Source organism: Diceros bicornis, chromosome 35, assembly GCF_020826845.1.
Source record: "Diceros bicornis minor isolate mBicDic1 chromosome 35, mDicBic1.mat.cur, whole genome shotgun sequence".
Taxonomy (NCBI): domain Eukaryota; kingdom Metazoa; phylum Chordata; class Mammalia; order Perissodactyla; family Rhinocerotidae; genus Diceros; species Diceros bicornis.
Window position 1 is genome coordinate 27,307,313 of NC_080774.1, and position 18,851 is coordinate 27,326,163.

The 18,851-nt window shown below is 55.6% G+C and overlaps 1 pseudogene; it reads right to left on the reverse strand.

The window, feature by feature from the left end:
- Positions 1-1,809: 1,809 nt before the first annotated feature.
- On the reverse strand, positions 1,810-14,050 carry LOC131398596 (leucine-rich repeat-containing protein 74B-like; annotated as a pseudogene).
- Positions 14,051-18,851: the final 4,801 nt, after the last annotated feature.

Below are 18,851 nucleotides of genomic sequence, written 5' to 3' on the forward strand. Positions count from 1 at the left end.
GAGGGCTGCCTTCTTGCTGTGTCCTCACGTGGGGGTAGGGGGAGACAGCAAGCTTTCTGGGTGCTTCTTCTTATAAGGATACTAATCCTATCAGATCAGGGCCCCACCCTTATGATGTCATTTAACCTTAATTACTTCCTTTCTCCAAATACAGTCACATTGGGCTTAGGGCTTGAACATAAGATGTTTTGGGGGGGAAAATTCAGTCAATAGCACCCTCCTTCCTCGCCAGGAAGAAGGCCTGGTGCCACACACATAACTGAAGTGTAGTCAGATATCACATTGCGTTTTTAAGGAGTATTTACATTTCTGATTCTAAAAGTAACATATGCTCGGAGTAGGAAATGTGGAAAATGCAGAAAAATATAAACAAAATAAAAATATGTAAACCCAAAACCTAGAGATAAACATTATTAATATGCAAGGGTTTTTTTTTTTTTGCTCTTTTTCTTCTGAGTATTTGCGTTCATACATTTTTTTTACACAATTTGGATCAGATAACATGCTTTTCTTTTTGGCAACACCTTTCTTGAGACATAACTAACATACCATATAATTCACCCATTTGAAGTGGTAGAGAACCCAATGGTGTTTAGTATATTCACAGAGTTGTGCAACCGTCACCACAATCAATTTTTTAACATTTTTATCCTCTCCAAAAGAAACCCATGCCCTTTAGCTGTCAACTTCCAATCCCTCCCATCTCCCCAGACCTAGGCAATCTCTGATTTACTTTCTATCTCTGTGAATTTGCCTGTTTTGGACATTTTGTATAAACAGAATCCTACAATGTGGTCTTTCATGACTGACGTCTTTCACTCAGCAGAATGTTTCCAGGTCCACCCATGTTGTGTGGGACACATTCCTCCTGCTACATGATCCATTCCTGCAACAGCGTGCTACTCCTTTCTTTTCTCTATTAAACAGCCGTATTGAGAGACAATTCACATGCCATATAATTCACCTATTTAAAGTAGACAATTCGATTTCTTTCACTACATTCATAGAGTTGTGCAACCATTACCATAATCAATTTTAGAACATTCTCATCACCCCAAATATCATTCCTTTTTATTGTCAGATCATATTCCATTGTATGGGTGCACCACAGCATTCATCCACTCATCAGCTGGTGGACAGCTGCACCTTGTGGACATTATGAAGAACGCTGCTATGAGCATCTGTGTACAAGTATTGGTGTGCACACATGTGTTCATTTCTCCAGAAGTGGAACTGCTGGGTCATCTGGTCAACTGCATGTTTACACTTTTGAGGACTTTGCCAGGCAAACCATGAGATTTTTTATCTGAATTTGTTCACTTTATCAATCATGTGCATTTTCACGAATTCCTAAATGTTCTTGTAACACTTGGCTTTAATGTTTTCAGAGTTCCAAATTGTAGTTAACCAATCCCTTGTTATCCCACATTTAGATTATTTCCCATTTTCATATTATAAACAGCATTTCAGTGAACATCTTTGGCCATCAATTTCTGCATCTCTGGTTATTTCTGTAGAGCAAAATAGTCACAACATTGGGTCAAAGTGCACAGGCAGTTTTAAGGCTCTTGGTGCATAAAGACATATTGCCTTCTGAAAGAGTTGCGTCAGTTTTCATTCTCACAAGTTGAGTTTGGGAATGCCAGTTGCACACCACCCTATATTTTCATTGTCTCCTGAGGTCACCAGGGCAGGGACTTTGGGCATATTTGACCCCACGCCCACCTCAATGTACAGCACACCGTACAAGTTTGTGTTACACAAATGAGTGAGAGCAGAGGAAGGCAGTGCAGGGACCGTGGGGGCCGAGGAGGGTACAGGTGTCTGAGTCATCTAGAAGGTTGGTTCCGTAGGAGTTACTACCCAGTTGAAATGGGGACTCAGTGCCGATTCAGGTGGTAACAAGGCTTGTCGAGGCCCAAAACCCTCCATGTGGAAGTTGAAGTGCCCAATGGAAGATGAGTCACTCCACAGTAATTTAGGGGCAGACGCTGGTGGGGACGGTCTGAAGATGGGCAGCAACTCTGTTTTGCACTCCACTCTGCTGGCAGCAGTCTCTACGCAAAGTCCTGGGAGAATGACCTTCACTGAGCTGGCGAGATCATCAAACTCTCTGCTCACCTGGAATTCTGAGGAGAAACCCAGAACAAGGTAGCACATCATCACTTTCTGAGAACTTGACTTCTTTTACTTACACACACAGGGTCTCGAAGAAGCTCCTCAGGACAGCTTCTCTCCTCTGGATGATGATGTCATTACTCCCCAAACTATTACAACAGAGAAGTGCAGGGGCTCACGGGGGCTTCTGGGGGTCTGCTCTATTTCTTGATCTGGGGGCAGATTACATAGGTCTATGCTGTTTGTGAAAATTCACCGGGCTCTACCCTTAATCCAGGTGCACTATTCAGCATAAATGTTCTTCCTCTACAAAAAATGGAAACCAGAGAGGTTGGGGGAAGAGAATGAGCACTGAGTCTTTCTCTGCACAGGCCCTTTCCGTGGGGTCTGTGATCTCATCCGGTCTCACAGTGACCCTGGCTGGTGGGTACGAGCCCCATTTCACACAAACACAAGGCTGAGTCTCGGGAAGGGATTTACATGGACTGTAAGGATTCAGACGTATTCTCCTTAAAGCTGAGCATACAATCCGGGCTCAGCAGATTAGACTAATGATAGCAGCGAAGGAACAGGAAGTAGAACATTGTATCTAGACTAGTGCTGATCTCTGATTCAGAATCCAAGACCCAACATTGATGGATCAGGATTTGGTTCCAGGCCTGTCTGACTCCAAACCCCATAGGATTTCCATTATACTAAAGCTTCTGATAATAACCACACATCATAGTGAATAAGCATGTAATGTTACAGGACAATTTCATACGTCACTCCATTGGTTTTAGAATTATCGAGTCGGTGCTGACAGGCATTCTCAGAGCAGAGGGAACACGGTCAAGGCAAGCACATCTTTGGCTGTGGAGCCGTAGAGACCAGACAGGTAGATGGAAACAAGCACCTTCAGCACCAGGTGTCCCAAGCCTGAGGGCTGAACTGTGAAAACACATCTCTGGAGAGGCTTTGACTCAAGTCTGGATGGAAATAAATCAGGGTGAGAATAAGCAGTGATACGGGACTAGACTTTCTTTTAATAATTTGCATTTGGGGATTCTCTACTTAATGGTTAAATGCCTTTAAAAATGACATTTTCTTCTACATTAAAAAGGCAAAATAGAGTGAAAAAGCGTCCTGGTATCCCTCAAAACCACACAAGGGAATCTTCTAGCACCAGGATCCACCTGCAGGCAGGACAGGCTCGGAGGAGGGGACACCTTGCAAGGCCTGAACCTGCAAACCCAAAAATCAGTGAAGAGTGAGCATCGTGCCCCCCCCACCCCCGAGCCAGCTATTCTCTCTCAGCCAGTGAAGAACCAGGCAGGGGTCCGAGGTGAGCCCAGGGCGGCACCCCAGTCAGGAGCAGGAGTGGAGCCAGAGGGGTGTCATGACCCGCATTCAGGTCTGGGCTGGAACGTGGACTCAGCCACGCCATGGATCTGGGCAGGGCGCTCTAGTTCTCTAATCCCCACTTTTTCCCTTTAAATGTTCCCTCACGGGGATGTTGGGAGGATCTGAGGTGGGGTTTATAAAAAGCTCCTACAGAGAAATCCAGCAGTTCCAGGGAGGACACTGGATTCTCCTGGACAGATGTGAGAACACTAAGGCAGCCTTCACTTCACCTGGCATTCCTGGACACCTAAGAAACACACACGCGCACACTGAGAAAAGCTGAGCCTGGGGAGGCCAGGAGAGCAGCATGAAAGGGAAGGAGGGATTCCTCATCTCTGATGACATGGCCGAGGACGGCCCCACTGTCTCTGCTCAGAGGGCATCTCCATGCACAGAATGCCCTGGGTGAGGCTGCAGGGCCAGGGAGAGAGGAAGGGAGTGAGTGCTGGCTGAGTGCCCACCCAGTGCCAACTCTGTGCCGGGGGCAAAGGTACAGACACAGGAAACACACTCTGCCCATAAAGAGCTCACCCAGTGTGGGGAGGAGAGGAAAAGGAACATCATAAAAATGCAGTGTGATAAGTGCAACTAGAGAGTTGCTCTCCTGGGAGTAAAGGTCGGATGGGGACAGAGCCCCCGAGCTGAGCTCCACAGATGAAGTGGGCAGTGCTGGGCATTTCAGCAAGAGGAGCAGCAGGAGCAAAGCAGAGGTGAGAACCCGCCCTGTGTGCACTGAGAATCCCAGGCAGCTTGGAGTCAGAGGATGGATTTCAAAGCAGGAGGGAAGAGGGGGATGTCAGAGCCCAGATCGTGAGGACGTGCTGTTAGTGACACACTGCTAAGCTCGGATTTATCCAGAAGGGAGCTGCTGATGGGCTTAGAGGAGGGAGCGCAGGGGCGGGTTTCTGATTTAGAAAGATCACCTGGGAGCAGGTGGGAAGGAAGGGCCAGAGAGGAGAAACCAGCAGGACCACAGGACTGGAGGAGGGGAAGTAAGAAGGAGGAGCAGGCAGCCTGGGCATGCTGCAGGAGGTGAGATGAAGGAGGGAAGATGCTGGAAAGAGAGGGAGGGGCGAGCGCTGGACCCCAGTTCTGATGGGAAGGAGTCCCCCAGACCAAGAGGCAGCCCTTAGAGGGAGACGATGCCTTCATGTCAGACTCTCAGAATCCAATGTGCCTATGGACTATCTGGGGGAGCAACCAGCAGGTGGCTGGAAATGGGGTTCCAGAGCTTAAGAGAGAGGTCTGGGTTCCAGCCAAGGGCAGGAGAGGAGTGAGCCTCAGTCTGGGGATGAGGGTGCTGTAGGGGGCTCCTCTGCCAGTTGAGGGAGCTGAGGGCCAGGCTGGGTTGGATCCCTTTGGAGCTGGTGGTTCTGTCCTCTAAGCACATGCTGTTGGCACAGTGGTCCTCATGGACCTGCTCCACCCTTTATCACACCCTCCCTTCTCCATCTCCTGCTCTCAGCCCTGCTCAGCAGCTCCCTCCCCACTGGCAGCCCTGGAGGAAGGAATCCCTGCTGTGCTCACAAGGCCTCAGGTAGGTCTGAGCCTGGGTCCAGCAAGGCCAGAGGAAGAGCAGAAGAGAAGATGAAGGGGAGGGCCCAGCACAGTGGCATAGTGGTTGTTTGCATGTTCTGCTTTGGAGGCCCAGGTTTCAACAGTTCAGATCCTGGGTGCGGACCTATTCACAGCTCATCAAGCCATGCCCGAGGCAGCATCCACATGGAAGAGCTGCAACTCCACAACTATGACACAGAACAATGCACTGGGGCCTTGGGGAAAAAAAAGAAAAGGAGGAAGATTGGCAACAAATGTTAGTGCAGGGCCAATCTTCCTCAAAACATAAAAAATAAAATAAAAGAGATGAAAGGGAAGCAAGGGTGCCCTGGCCATCTTCAGCAGAGCAGCACCCAGTGGGTTGAGAAGGATGAAGGGCAGCTGGGAGGGAAGGAGGGAGGGGGAGGAGTCTGCAGAGGGGCATGGGCCAGGCCAGATGGGTGAGTGAATGGCAAAAGGAAGAAGTGGTCACAAGAAGAAGCCAGGAGGCCCCTCCCCATCTGGGCTCTGGAACCTGTGTCCCCTGCTGCCACTGGGGTGGGGAGATGTGACAGAGGAGGGATCTGTGTGGACAGGCACAAGCAGGTCTGTGCAGGGCCTCCCCTATCAGGCTAGCACTCACAACAAGAATCCTCAGTGTCTGGGTGACCCGCAGGCCCAGGCCCAGGCTCAGGGCTCCCACTGCAGAGATGTGGTTGTTGCTGCAACAGAAAGACACATGCGTGGTGCTGCCTTGCACACAGATCTCCCCAGGATCCCAGCTGGAGCTGCTGGTGCATCCACCGGGTCAAGCTTCACGTTCCAGCCTCCACGCAAGCCTTGGGGACCCCTGGGCAGGTCAGTGACTAAAAGCTGGATAATGACTCTGCTTCATCAGAGGCTCCCAGTGTTCAGGGAGATCCCCCAGCAAACACGCCTAGAGCGTCCCTCCCCTGGTGGAGACCAGCAGCTGCTCCCTGGCCCTCAGAGCTCAGCAGCTGCTCCCACATGTTCTGCCCCAGCTGGTACCCTCTACCTATCACCATGACAGCATCTGTTCTGGAAAACCCCCCAGCTCCCTCCCCACGTCCTCTCCTCCTCCCCCTCCTCCTCCTTTTCCTCCCCCTCCTCCTCCTTTTCCTCCTCCTCCTCCTCCGCTTCCTCCTCCTGCTGCTAGACCTGAACTCCAGGCCTCAGCACCGCTCTTGGCCACTTTGTCTCGGAGCCAGTCCCACTTCTGTCTGACTCCTCAGACCCCAGCTCTGGCCTCGAATTTCAGCATCTCCCATGGCCTCCTCTGGCCTTGGCTCCTTCCATGGGGAGCAAAAGTGGGCAAGATTGCAGTGGGCAGGCCCTGCTCACTCTGGCAGCCCATCACCTGTGGGGCCTCTGCCTCTTTCCTTCCCTCTGGCTTGCAGCCCCTGTTCTGGCAACCTGCTGAGGCCTGGGACCCTGCCTGGGCCTGGAGGGGCAGCCCCCACACAGCAGAGCCCCAGCAGCCACGTGCTGAGCAGAGCATGTGAGCGGCACCCACCCTGCACCAGTCTCTCTGAAGATGCTTCATACATACGTGTGTGATTCCCAGCCGCCCGCCTGGGCAATGGGAATTAAGAGCCCCAGTGTTCAAATGGTGAACTCCAGTGAGAAGGATGGAGCTGGGCACTCTCGGATTGTGGCTCAGGCTCCATCATGGGCAGAGTGTGGTAGATGTGGGAACTAAAGTGGTGAAGAGCAGCAAGATCACAGAGCCCGTGGTCCCTGGGGTGGTATGGGCCCGGAGACTGTGACACGGGGGACAACCCATGCTCCTCACCTCGTGTGGAGTTCCTCCAACACACTGTCGATCTTAAGTGCCTCACGCACCACAGAGGAGCAAGGATCTGCAAAGCCATTTTATGAGATGTCCCGGACTCTCAGGAAGATGTTTGCCTAGAACACAAAAGAGCAAAGCCATGGGACCACATATGACAGTGGAGAAAGTCAGGGGCCACAGCCTCAGGAGCCCAGAGACCCAAGGTGCAAAGAGTGCGGACAGAGCATGAAAGGGCAGAGTCCAGGTTAGAGTCTTGTGGCTTGGATGGTGGTGAGCAGTGGAGCTGGTCCCCTGGAAGCACAGTGGAGAGAGGGTGTGGATGTGAATGACCCTCACACCCTGGGAGCCACATGGCAGCAGGTGCCAGAGACACAGCGATCAGGCCCTGTGCCCACTTGGGGGCCTCTCAAGGGCAGGGACCCCGAGGCACAAAACAGCCCATGGGCCCAGGGGCATCAAGTGAAGGGCTGTTGGGGGCTGTGATTGGGAGAAGAGCAGAGCTTGTGGATGTGCTGGGAAGACAGAGCCTGAGATGCCACCTTGTGGGCAGGAGCCCAGGTCAGCCCTGTCAGAGGGCACGGCAGTGGCTGCTGTTCCTTGAGGAGGACCCACAAAGGGACCTGGCACCAGGAGCACTGCAGGCCCCTATACCACCCTGGCAGGGGCTGGAGCCACCCATTCCAAGGCCCACAAGCCACAACACCCAAGGGATTAGGTGGGCTGAGAGGGTGCTGGCACCCAAGGGTGCCCAGGTATCATCTCAGGAAGCATCTGCATACGCCCAACAGCCAGCATGTGTCACCAGATGTCACCATGTCCCCACCAAAGTGTCTGTGACGACTGGGGAAGGTGTGTGACGTTCAGTTTCAGATCCCTCAGTAAGTGATGTAAGAGTGGACACAGGGAGATGGAACACTGTCATCCATTAAGTGGAGCTGGGAACGTTAAAGTCACTTAAAGAAATACTCTTGAAGCTCTGCCAAAAGATCCAAGGTTCATTTCTGAAAAGCTGCAGAGATGGAGACTGGCACCTGAGAGACCTGCCCCCAAAAGACAAGCCAGAGGGACTGACAGGTGGGGACCTCATACCTCCAGAACTCTGGCAAAGGCCAAGGCTCCCAGCTGTCAAAGGTGATTCCAGCTCATGTTAAGCTTGCTAAGTTCTATTGTAACAGCTAGATCTTAAGTTCGCATGACGGAAGCCACCTTAGGGAAAGGAAGCAATATTGTGACTATGACTCTGACTCACTCGTCTCTGTGAATACATTCTAGCCTACATGTAGCCTAGATGATTAAGCACTTTTTGCTTTTGCAAAATACATGATCTGCTAGTTCTGTGATGCTTGCTTACGTATATCTCCCAGCCGTGATAAGGATAACTTTATTCTCTGAGTTACCCAGGAATATGATGACCTCCAGAAAGAAAAACTGCATTGGTACCCATCACAAATGACAGAAGACAGAGATAATGAGGCACCTTGAAGTTCATCACACCGGATGGTTGATATCCCTAAACCCCCTCCTTCTCTGCCCATTTCCCCTATATAACTGCCTCAAGATTCTGCAGGACTTTAAGATGATTCTTTAGGACACTATTCCTCCATCTCCTGATTATGCTACCTAATCATATAAATTTTCCTTTCTCAACCACCAACTCATTTGCAATTGATTGGCACCAGATTGTAGTGAGCAGAACGAGCCCATTTTTGCTCAGTCACACTGTGTTTTCTGCCTGGGCTGGTCCAAGCATCTCCCCTTCATAAACACCAAGAGACACCTTCTTATTCACTGTTTATTCTTTCAAAAAATGATACTGATGCCCGCTGTGTGCCAGGGTCTCTGCTGGGCATGAGGGTCAGGGGTTGAACCCAACAGGGGCCTGCCCTGCCCTCAAGGATTTCACATTTAGTGCAGGAAACGTAAATACAAATTAATGGGATGTGAGCTATTCTAGACTACAAACAGGGAGGCATGGGAACAGAGTAGGGGCTAACCCTGCCTGAGGGGGGTCAGGAAAGTGAGGACAGAGGAGATAACCTTGAAGACTGAGGGGCTCCCCACGCACGTGTGCATGCACAGCAGAGAGCAGACACAGGAAAGAGTGAATGTGTGGAGGCCGAGGGAGGATGGGCACTTGTGGAAACGCACGCAGGCCTGGCACTGGCAGCAGGGTGGGGGGAAGACAGTGAAATGAGGTAGGAGCCATGGGCACTTGAGAGATGCTGAGAGCCTCGAATGCTAGGACATCAGTCTTGGGCGCCACCCTTTCGGGGGTGGGGAGGCAGGGAGGGCTTTAAGAAGTGACAAGGCTGAATTCCTTAGTGGTGGGTGTAGGGGATGGGCTGGGGTGGATGGGGCAGAGATGAGAGGCCAGGGGACTGTTGGGAGGTATGTGGCATAGTCTATGGCAAGAAGTGACAGGGCCAGCACAACTGTGGTGAAAAGAGGCAGGGGTGGTAGAGAAAGGAAAGTGGGGCCCTGTGGGGTTAAGAAACCCTGAGAGATACTCAGCATGTAAAATGGGCAGCAGCCTCACTCACCCACCCTGCTCTCCACTCTGTCAGCACTCAACCAGTCTGGCCTGCATCCAGTTTTCAGAAGTGCTGGGACCAACGTGCCTCCGGGCTGTCCCCCTGTGTGCAACTGTTGACCCCCTTCTTCACCTGGCTAACAGCTCCTCATCCTTCTCATCTGGGGTCACGGTGTCAGGAAGGCTTGCCCACCTGGCTGGGCTGGGCCGCTTTGGGCTCCAGGTCCACTGTTCTTCCATCCTCCCAGGCTCTGACCATTAGACCTCTCTCTGCCTTGCCAGTCTCTCCTGCCAGCCTAGGACTCCCTCAGGGATCTGAATTTGACCCCTCTCCATGGCCCCAGCACCGAGCACAGGTCTAGTAAGTCTGGTCCGAAGAAATGCACGGGGGAAAACAGATGCACTGACTGAGCAGGTTGCTCAGCCAGCCCGCGGGACCAGAACATGCCGGGGCAGACGCTTTCAGAACCTGGGAGAGCTCGCAGCAAGGCGGGTAGGCTCCTGTGCTGCCTCCCTGAGAACTGGGCTCCAGACTCCACACCCAGCGCTGGGTCTGACCCCCGCAGGTTCTCAGATAGGGGTACTTTCCTTCTCCTCAGACACTTCCAGGGCTGGGAGTAGAGGGCAGTGGTCTCCCACTTTGTACGGAAGCCCCTTCTTTGCTGAATAGCTAGAAGGTGAGAAGGTTCTACAAGCAGGAATCAGCCTCTTACAGTTCCAAAGCTTGGTCTTCGTGACCCCTGCATTCGTGACCCCTGACCCCTTCGTAACCTCCTCCCTTGGGGAGACTGAGACCCAAGCTCCTTCACCCTCCGGGGAGTTGGGCCCACCCGCAGACCCCTACTTGGGGAAACAAAATGGCCCTGCTGAGTCTGTCCTTTTCCAGGATGAAGACTACCCCCTCCCATATTTCAGCAGCCTCTGCAGGGCCTTAGCCTCCAGCCCCTCCCTCCTGGCTACCTCCCTGGTGCTCAGCCTCTGACAGTGCAGACCCAGAGGGACACCTATACTTAGTTTCTTGAAAGTCTGAAATGAGCTTCTCTGTTAATTTCACTGACTTCCCACAATAATTTTCTTAGAAGGTAAACTGACTCTCTGGCAGTTAGATTCTAGGGCTGATTCTCACAGGCCAAGTCTGGTGCCACCCCACGTGCTCTAAGCAGTTGGACACAGAGCAGTGACTCCCACAACTTCTCAATCAGACAAATCTCCTGGGGCACCAGCTAAATACAGATGCACAGGCATGCCCCCAAGAGTCTGGTTCAGCAGGTCCAAGGCCCAGGAATCTCTATTTCTAACCCACAATCCCAGGTGATTCTTATAATTGATTGGAGTTGTTGAAGACATGCAGGTAGAAATGCATGTACCTTGCAAAGCAGACTGCCCGTGCAAAGGCCTTGGGGCATGAGAGAAAGTGGTGAGATCAAGGAATCCCACTGTTGTCCTCCACAGACTTGGAATACAATCTTCACATCTTTTGCCATGATTTGTAGCCCTGCAGCCCCCTGTCGCCTCGCCACCCCACAGCCTGGCCACTCTGCCCTGGCCCAATAGCCCAGTCACACTGGTATCCATCAGTCTGAAAAACAGGTCTGCGTGTTCACGGTTCTTCTGCTTGAAATGCACTCCCTCTGGTCTTGCCATGGCTGATTCCTCCCCACCCTGCACATTTCAGCTTCGATGTCACCTCCTCACAGAGGCCACTCTGGCCACCCACCTAAGCAAGGACCCCCATTCTTCTCTAGAATCACACCTTGTTTGTTTCTTTTGTAGCACCAATAATTATGGAGAATGACCTTGTTAATGTGTGTTCTCTGAGGCCAGGGCCTCTGTTGTGTTCATGCTGGGTCCCTACTGGCTAAGTCAGCACCCAGCACAGGCAGCAGTGGGCAATGAGATGTCCAGACAGTGGACTAAGAGTTCTGTGTGGGAGGAGTGAGAAAGGGACAGGCTGGAGGGGGCGTGGGAGAGGGGCCAGAGCATGGATGCTCAGAGTGGTCCTGCCAACCTCTCCCCACCCCTGTCCCAGGAAGACGGGCCCCATGGTGGCCCAGCCCAGATGAGACGTGCTTGGTCACTCAGCTGGTTAGAGCTCAGGTCCAGGGACTTCAGGACCATGTGGGCCAGCAGGAGTTCAGCAAGGTACTGGGCCACCTGCTCCTCCAGGCCATTCCCTGCCAGCTGTACCCTCTGCATGGCCAGGTTCACTGTGAGGGTGGCACACACAGCCTGGGCGCCCACTGCTCCCAGCTGGTTCTCTGACAGCTCCACATCTGCGGGCCAGCACCACTTCCCACTCAGTGGGATCCAAAGTCAGACACCGCCCTCCTCCAGCTTTCTCCATCCCCCAAATCTCCAGGCCTGAGGCAGTGGAAGGGGCTTTGCAGGCAGACTGTCCTGGGGTTGCATGGCAACTCTGCAACCCATCGGCTGGATGCCCCACCCCCACCCCATGTGTCCACGAGCTTCTTTGTCAAGGGATTAAACCACCTCCTTTGTGGTGCTGTGAAGGATGCTGTGATGGGGCTGCAGCCACCCCGTTGATGACTCCTGCCTGGGAGCAATACAATCCCCACAGGAGCCCTCACAGCTGCATCTCTGGGGACTGGCAATGACAGCCCAAGTGGCCATGCACGGAGCACTTACATGGCCAGACTCTCTGCTGAGCTTTTAATGCTCATCACAACCCCGAGGGCTAAGTGGTATTGTTGAGTCCATTTCACAGATTGGAAACTGAGGCTCAGCGAGGTTGAGCTGCTTGCACAGGGTCACCCTGCTCTTCCCTGGCAGAGGCAGCATTTGGATCCAGCTCCACCAAACCCCCCAGCCCTCCCTCCTCTGGCACAGCCAGACCCCGTCTCTCTGTGTTGAAGGACTCTCCCCCTGCAGTCAGGCATTGGGAGACCACCACCTGCAGGGGGTGCTGCCCAGCAGAGGGGGGTTGGAGGGGTGGGGCAGGTCAGGAAGGGAGTGGCATCCAGATTTGGGTGCTCCACAGAGGGTCTATCTCCACCCCCACCCACCCCACCCTATGATGAGGCCCCTTTCCCAGCAACACCTACAGGTCCAGGGGGAGAAGGCCTGGCTGGGGGGGCCCAATCCCACAAGAAAGGGAAGACTCAAGTCTGCCCATGTGTCTCTGGCTTGGCACCTATCACTGATGCTGCTGCTTTTGCTCAGGGCACCTGCCAGGGCCTCTGCTCCAGCCCCACAGAGCCCATTGTCCCAAAAGACCAGCCGCTTGACATAGGGATTGGAGGTCAATGCAGAAAGCAGAGCCTGGGACCCCTGGGACCAAGGGGCCTGAGAGGCCTGGTCCTTCCCAGGGCTGAAGGGCCCACACATAGCTGGTCACTACCCTGGCTCCTGTTCCCAGGGCTGAGCCTGCTCGCTGCCCTCCAACTGGAAGGCCTTCACCTTCCCACATGCCCAGGGGACTCCTGCTTCCCCTTCTAGGCTCCACCAGACCACCTGGAGCCTTCCCTGACCCCCCAGCAATTAGGGGCCCCTTGCAGGCTCCCCAGCCCTTACACTGATCTCCATCAGAGCCTGGATCCCATCTGTCACTCAGATGTGGGGGATGGGACACACCTGGCACAGAGCAAGGCTGGCGAATGTGTGGAGAGGGCTCAGGGAGGGCCACTCCCATGGCTTCTCCTCCCAGGTCCTCCTCTCCAAGCCTGGCCCAGGGTCCCTCCAGGGGTACCTGGGGCCCCAGGCCACGACGCCGCAGGCTCAGCTCTGGGGCGCTTCCCTGGCACAGGGATCAGGAGGCAGGCACGACGCTGTGGGCCCAGCAAGACCTCAGGTGGACGGTATCCTTGACCAGTTCTCCAAGCCCATGGGTGCCTGATAGAGACAGGGGTCCATGTGGCCCCCTCCCCAGGCACAGCCGCCTGCCTCCTCCCCTGCCCTCTGTCACTACCCAGCCTATATCCCCTCTAGAGGCATTTTTTCCTGTGCTAGTAGGGACTCCTGCCCCATATACAGATGGGGACATCGAGGCTCAGAGAAAGCAAATCCTTTCCCCAAAGTCACGCAGCGAGTAGTAGCTGATCCCAGCAGAGCCAGACTTAGGACCCCGCCTGTCTGACACCGAAGTGCGTGCTGTGTCTTTTCTATGGGATCACAGACCACTTATGTTTTATGCACATTTTATAGGAGAAAACAATGAAATAATTCTAAGTACTATACATTCATCAGCTTAGTTTTTCCCGTGGGTTGGGAAAACCCAGCCCTGATCCCATTGCAGGAAGCTGTGGGACACCCCTTCGCAGATGGTTAGTCTAGGATTTTGCATTTTAACATCATCCTGGAAGCAGGTTCTGAGGGTGGAACAAATGATGCTGCCAAGAGCATTTTGGTGAAGCCCCGGGGCTGGAGGGGCCACCGGCTGCCGTAAAGGGGTCCCACGGAGGGATGCGCTCTCTGCTGGACAGGGGTCCCCTGACCCCTCGGCCCCAGCCTGCCCCCTCCACCCCTGCCTGGAATCCCAAAGGTAAGGAGGGAAGCCTGAACCCCCTGCCTGGGGCACGTGTCTTCAGGTCTGAGTCTGAATCCGCATCTGAACACCTCTCGGATTTCGGGACCCCTGCAGGACGCCCAGCAGCCAAGACCGCCTCCTCCTCCTGCTCTTCGTTCTCCCCAGACCTCTCGCAGGGACCCCTCATGGTTATGTCCATTTCGCAGTCTCGGTTACAGAGGCTGGGACTGAGCCACGCCCCTCCTAGAGCACATCCGGGGGTGTTGGCGGAACTGCCGGCTGCATGGACCAATCAAATGTGGAGTGCAGTGAACAGGCGCCCAAGGCAGCCAGTAGAGACACGATCCCCAACAGCAGTCGCTGGGGCAGCCCTGTGTTGTTGGTGCTGTCACTAGCCTGCGCTAATTTGAGCCTGCTTCTGGTCAGGGCGCAGAAGAGGTTGCGCCACGGGCCAGGCCCAGGCCTGGGCGCCTTGCGGGCGCTTGTTCCCCCTGCCGTCCCATGTGGGTCCAGCATCGCACCCCTTCCACGGACTGGGGACCGTGCTGAATCCAGAGCTGGGCGTTAGTCCCTGTGCTGGGGGGTGGGGCAGCTCTGCCAGGCATCGCACAGGAGGGCCTGGGAACCTTGCAGAGCCAGCCACCCTCCTCTCTGGAGCCCCAGTCACGCTCCCACTCTGTGGGTCCCAGTTCTCTCTCAGGCTCCAGCGTCGCATATGCGGCTTCCTCCTCCAGGAACATTCCTCCCCAGTTGTGCTTGTAGAACTTCAGAATCTGCGGGTGTCAGCTCAGAGGTCCCTTCTTCCTGAAGCTTTTCTTGGTCCCTCCTCTGAGCTCCTGTCTCCCCCATGTCCCCCTCTCAAAGTACCTATAACACCTGTCATCTTGTCATACCACAAGGAGGTGAGGCCAAAGGGCAGGGGAGAGGGGCTGCTCCTCACTGAGCCCCAGGGCCAGGCAGAGGGAGTCTGGAGAGGAAGGGAGGCCCAGGGCAGCTGGGGGTGGGGACTGAGCCCAGGGCGGGGGTGGGGCTGGGTCCTGCCCCCAGTGGGAGTGTCCCTTTAACAGCTGCTGGCCTGGCCTGGGCGCCTGCTTTTCCTCCTGTTCTGCTGGGGCTGCAGCTGCTCTGCTGACCCTGCTCCCCGGCAGCCAGCAGGAGCTGAGCGCGTGGGCTTCCCAGGGGCCACGACAGGCTGGGGACTTCTGGATTACAAACTGAGATGTAGGTGATGACCAGGAACTGAGGGGTGGGCGCCCCGCAGAGGCTGCTGCAGCTCGGGGTCATGGTCTCTGTGGTGGGGTAAGAGAGTGGCTCCTGGGCAGGTTGGCTGGAGGGACCGTGACCGGTCCTGCTGGGCTGAGGGTGGGGTGTGACTCCTCAGGGGCTGGACTGGTGGTAGTGGAGGGGACAGGTTGGAACAGGGTGGGGGCAGAAGGAGTGATCTCCGTCTGTCTAGAGGCAGCAGGTACAAGAGCAAGCCGCGTGCTCGTGTCCTCCTGTGTGCCCACCTGTCTCCTTTCCTGGGCGTTGTCACCAGCACCGTGTTGGGCTCTGGGCACAGAGCAGGATGGGTCTCACTCTGCCCAGGAGGCCCTGGGAGGGGCAGGAGGTAGTCCCTGACTCCTGTGAGAGCTGGAGCCCAGGGGCCGCTGAGAAAGACCACAGTTGTGGCTGGGTCAGGGGAGCCTTTAAGGAGGGAGCTGGGTCTGGCCGGGGCAGGGGAGGGTGAAGGCTGGGGAAGGAGGTGGTGGTGGGCATGTGGGTCTGAGAGCATTGGCTCTCTGATGCGTGGCCGGGGCTTCTGGGCTGTGCAGGGTGTTTGGGGTGGAAATGAGGCTGGAGAAGAGGTGGGGGCCCTGAACGCTGTGCTGGGAGCCTACAGGGTGTAGGGGCTGAGTGGGTGGGGCCCAGCTCTGCCACTGCTCACCATGTGCTGTGGACGCACCACACTGCCCATCGCCTCCTCCCCAGGTGGGCCCTCCTCGCCACAAGAGGCTACCAGGAGCAGGACCTGGACCCCAGATTACAGTCATCAAACTCAAAGGGCTTTCTGTCACCCAGATTGAGAAGCTGGGGAACCGGCTGTGGCACATGGCCGACTTCGTGAAGCCGCCACAGGTGGGTGCTTTGGTGCTGCTGCCAGGCGCTGACACCTCTGACCCCACCCTTGCAGCGAGTGTGTACAAGAGGGGCATGTGATGGGCCGGGCGCTGTCACAGGGCCGGGCTCAGGAAGGGCCAGACAGAGGAGTGGCCCTGGACAGGGCTCTCGGAGATATGTAAGAGGTTTCCAGGTGGACAAGGGGACGGGTCAGAAAGCCAGGCCAGAGGTACTGCATTTAGAAAGGCTGCACCCAGAAGAGTGGAGGGTCTGGGAACTCAAGGCTTGATCTAGAGGGAGGGGTGGAGGGGCAGGGGGCCTAGGGCCTGGAGCTCCTGAATGCTCTCCTCCCTGACCTGGGCCCTGCGGTCTGGCTCCTCTGCCCATCCCACACTGCATTTCAGGCCCCTTCTCCCTCCACCCAGATCCTCTACAGCCCCAGTTTCCACCTCTGTTCTGTTGATGCCCCAATTGTAGCCCCGGTGACCACCTGCCCTGAGCACAGCTGCCTCCTGTTGCGCACCCACCATGTCCAAGGAGAAAACCCCTCCCTCTCCCAGTGCAGCCTCTTTCCATCCACTGAGGGCCATGCCGTCTACCAGGACCAAAACTGGACCCAGCTCCCCACCTCCCTGTCCCCCACTCCATTCCTTCTCCCGACGTGTTTCCCTGCTGCCCCTGCTGCGCCTGTGGTCTGCTTGTGGGCCCCCAGGTGCGCTCCACGCAGCAGCCAGGCTGAGCCCTCACAGGTGACACCATCAGAGCCTGCCAGCCCTTGCTTTCCACCCTGGCAAGTGTCCCTTTACATGATGGTGACCACCAGGTCCCTATAGTCCTGAGCGCTGCCACACCCCTGCCCTCTACCCAGCCCTCCCCTCCCCTTCCCCGGTGTGCATACCCCCAAACGTGCAGAGCTTTCACATGCAGCACACTGTTGCCAGCCACCTTTCCCCACAGCCACGCAGGGAAAGAGCTCCCTGGCAGAGCTCACTACCTGCTCCCCTGGCCCTCAACCATGTGTGCCATGTGGGGTCTACCTCCCTCCTAGCCTGGGCGGGCACCAGGCCCAATTTCGCTCTGGATCTTCAGTATCTAGAAGCAGGCAGCTCTTGGAAAATTCTGGTTGAGCGAATGAGAGTGAACATGAGAAAAAAACTTGCCTCAAAGAGGCGGACGGGGGCTCAGAAATGGCCAGGAACCCAGCCAGCCTCCTGCCTCTGCCTCAACTTGCCTCACTGGAGGCGTTTTCCTGGGGCACAGGGTTGATAACTGGATGGGTCAGGACCCCTTCCCTCACAGACCGGCTGCCAGCTTCTGGCCTCTCCCACTGAGGGAGCCAAGCAGGGGCCCACCCTGACCCTTGCCTTCCGGGGAGAGATCATGCTCTTCTTGTGAGCAATTTCCTTGTGACGCCAGAACAAGTTCAGGGCGGATGCCCAGAGGTAAGGCTGCCTGGGAGCTTCCCAGCGTGCCCCTGTTCCTCCACCAGCCCTGGGTCACCAGCTATGCCCCCCTTCTCCTTCCTAGGTGACTGAGGGCTCAGTATATGCTGCTGTGTCCCAGGCACTGAACTGAAAGCTGATCGTGAATCATTTCATTTGGTCTCACAAACATCCTGCCTGGCAGGAATTACTGCAGTCCCCATTTAAGATGAGAGGACTGAGGCCCAGCCAGGTTGAGTCACTGACCCAGGCCTTCAGCCTGTGGGTGACAGGACTCTGCACCTCTGAGCAGTCCTGATCCTTCCACCATTGTTCTCCATGAGGTTCCCCAGTTGGGACCCAGGACATAGCCCTGGAAGCCTCCCTCCATGGTGACGTCTTTCCTTAACTGAGTTCAACATGGAATCACTAGCTGGGCTGGAGGGTCAGTGTGTGGCCTCCTGTCCCCTGAGTCCTAGTCGTTGGTCCCCCCACAGTCGCTGGGGGCCGCATGTCGCTGGTTGGCCGCATCCACAGACGAGGTGAGGCACATGCACAGAGAATGTGCTGACGTTCAGAAACACACACGATATCCCTCCCTTGCTGAATGCTCAGAGACGTCTAGTTGATTTTCGGTTTGTAGACTGTCCTGAAGTTGTGCTGGGGCCACAGTTCTGTGTTTTCTGGAATCCACGTGGTTCCTCTTTGCCCACGGCCAGGCTTCTGGCCCTTCCCTCGAAGCTGCCGGGGCTGGGTAATTCATCAGACCTGACACCCGACTTCCTGAGAATAGCAGAGTTCCTGCCAGCTCCTCTCAGGGGCCCTGGCCATCTGGTCCCTCCCAGCACAGGCTCTGTGCTCCTTGTAGTGTCGCGGCCTCCAGCAAACACCTGCCGAGCCTCCCCCAGACCAGGCTTGCAAACTCCACCCTCCCCACCTCCTGGAGCTCCTGCACACACAGCCCAGCCAGGGTGGCAGGGCCTGAGATGGGGGCAGAAGCTGCAGCTGAGAGACCCAGGGAGGCACGTCGGCCAACTCGGGGCCTCAGGAAGGGTTTCCTGCAGGATGGGAGGCTGAGTGGGATCTAGAGAATGTCCAGGCAGAGGGGCTGTGTGGGCAAAGGCCCCAACTGTGTGAGAGGAGGCACCTCCAGGGTTCCCTGCTGCTGAGTGGGTTGGAGCCTAGATTTGGACTGGGGCAGGGAGGGGGTAGCCCCAGATCACAGGGGCCTGGGAGCCCCTCTAAGGAGCTGAACTGGAGACAGCAGTGGTGGGAGCCACAGATGGGCTCAGGGGAGGGGCGCTCGATTGACTGTGTTTGGGATGGGCCACTCAGGCTGCTGGAGGGAGGAGGATGAGGGCAGAAGTGGATGGTGGTCACCACGGGGTCTGGTGGTGGTTATCATGGGGTCTGGTAGTGGTGCCCGTGGGGTCTGGTCGGAGGAGATCGTGGGCCACCCTGGGTGGA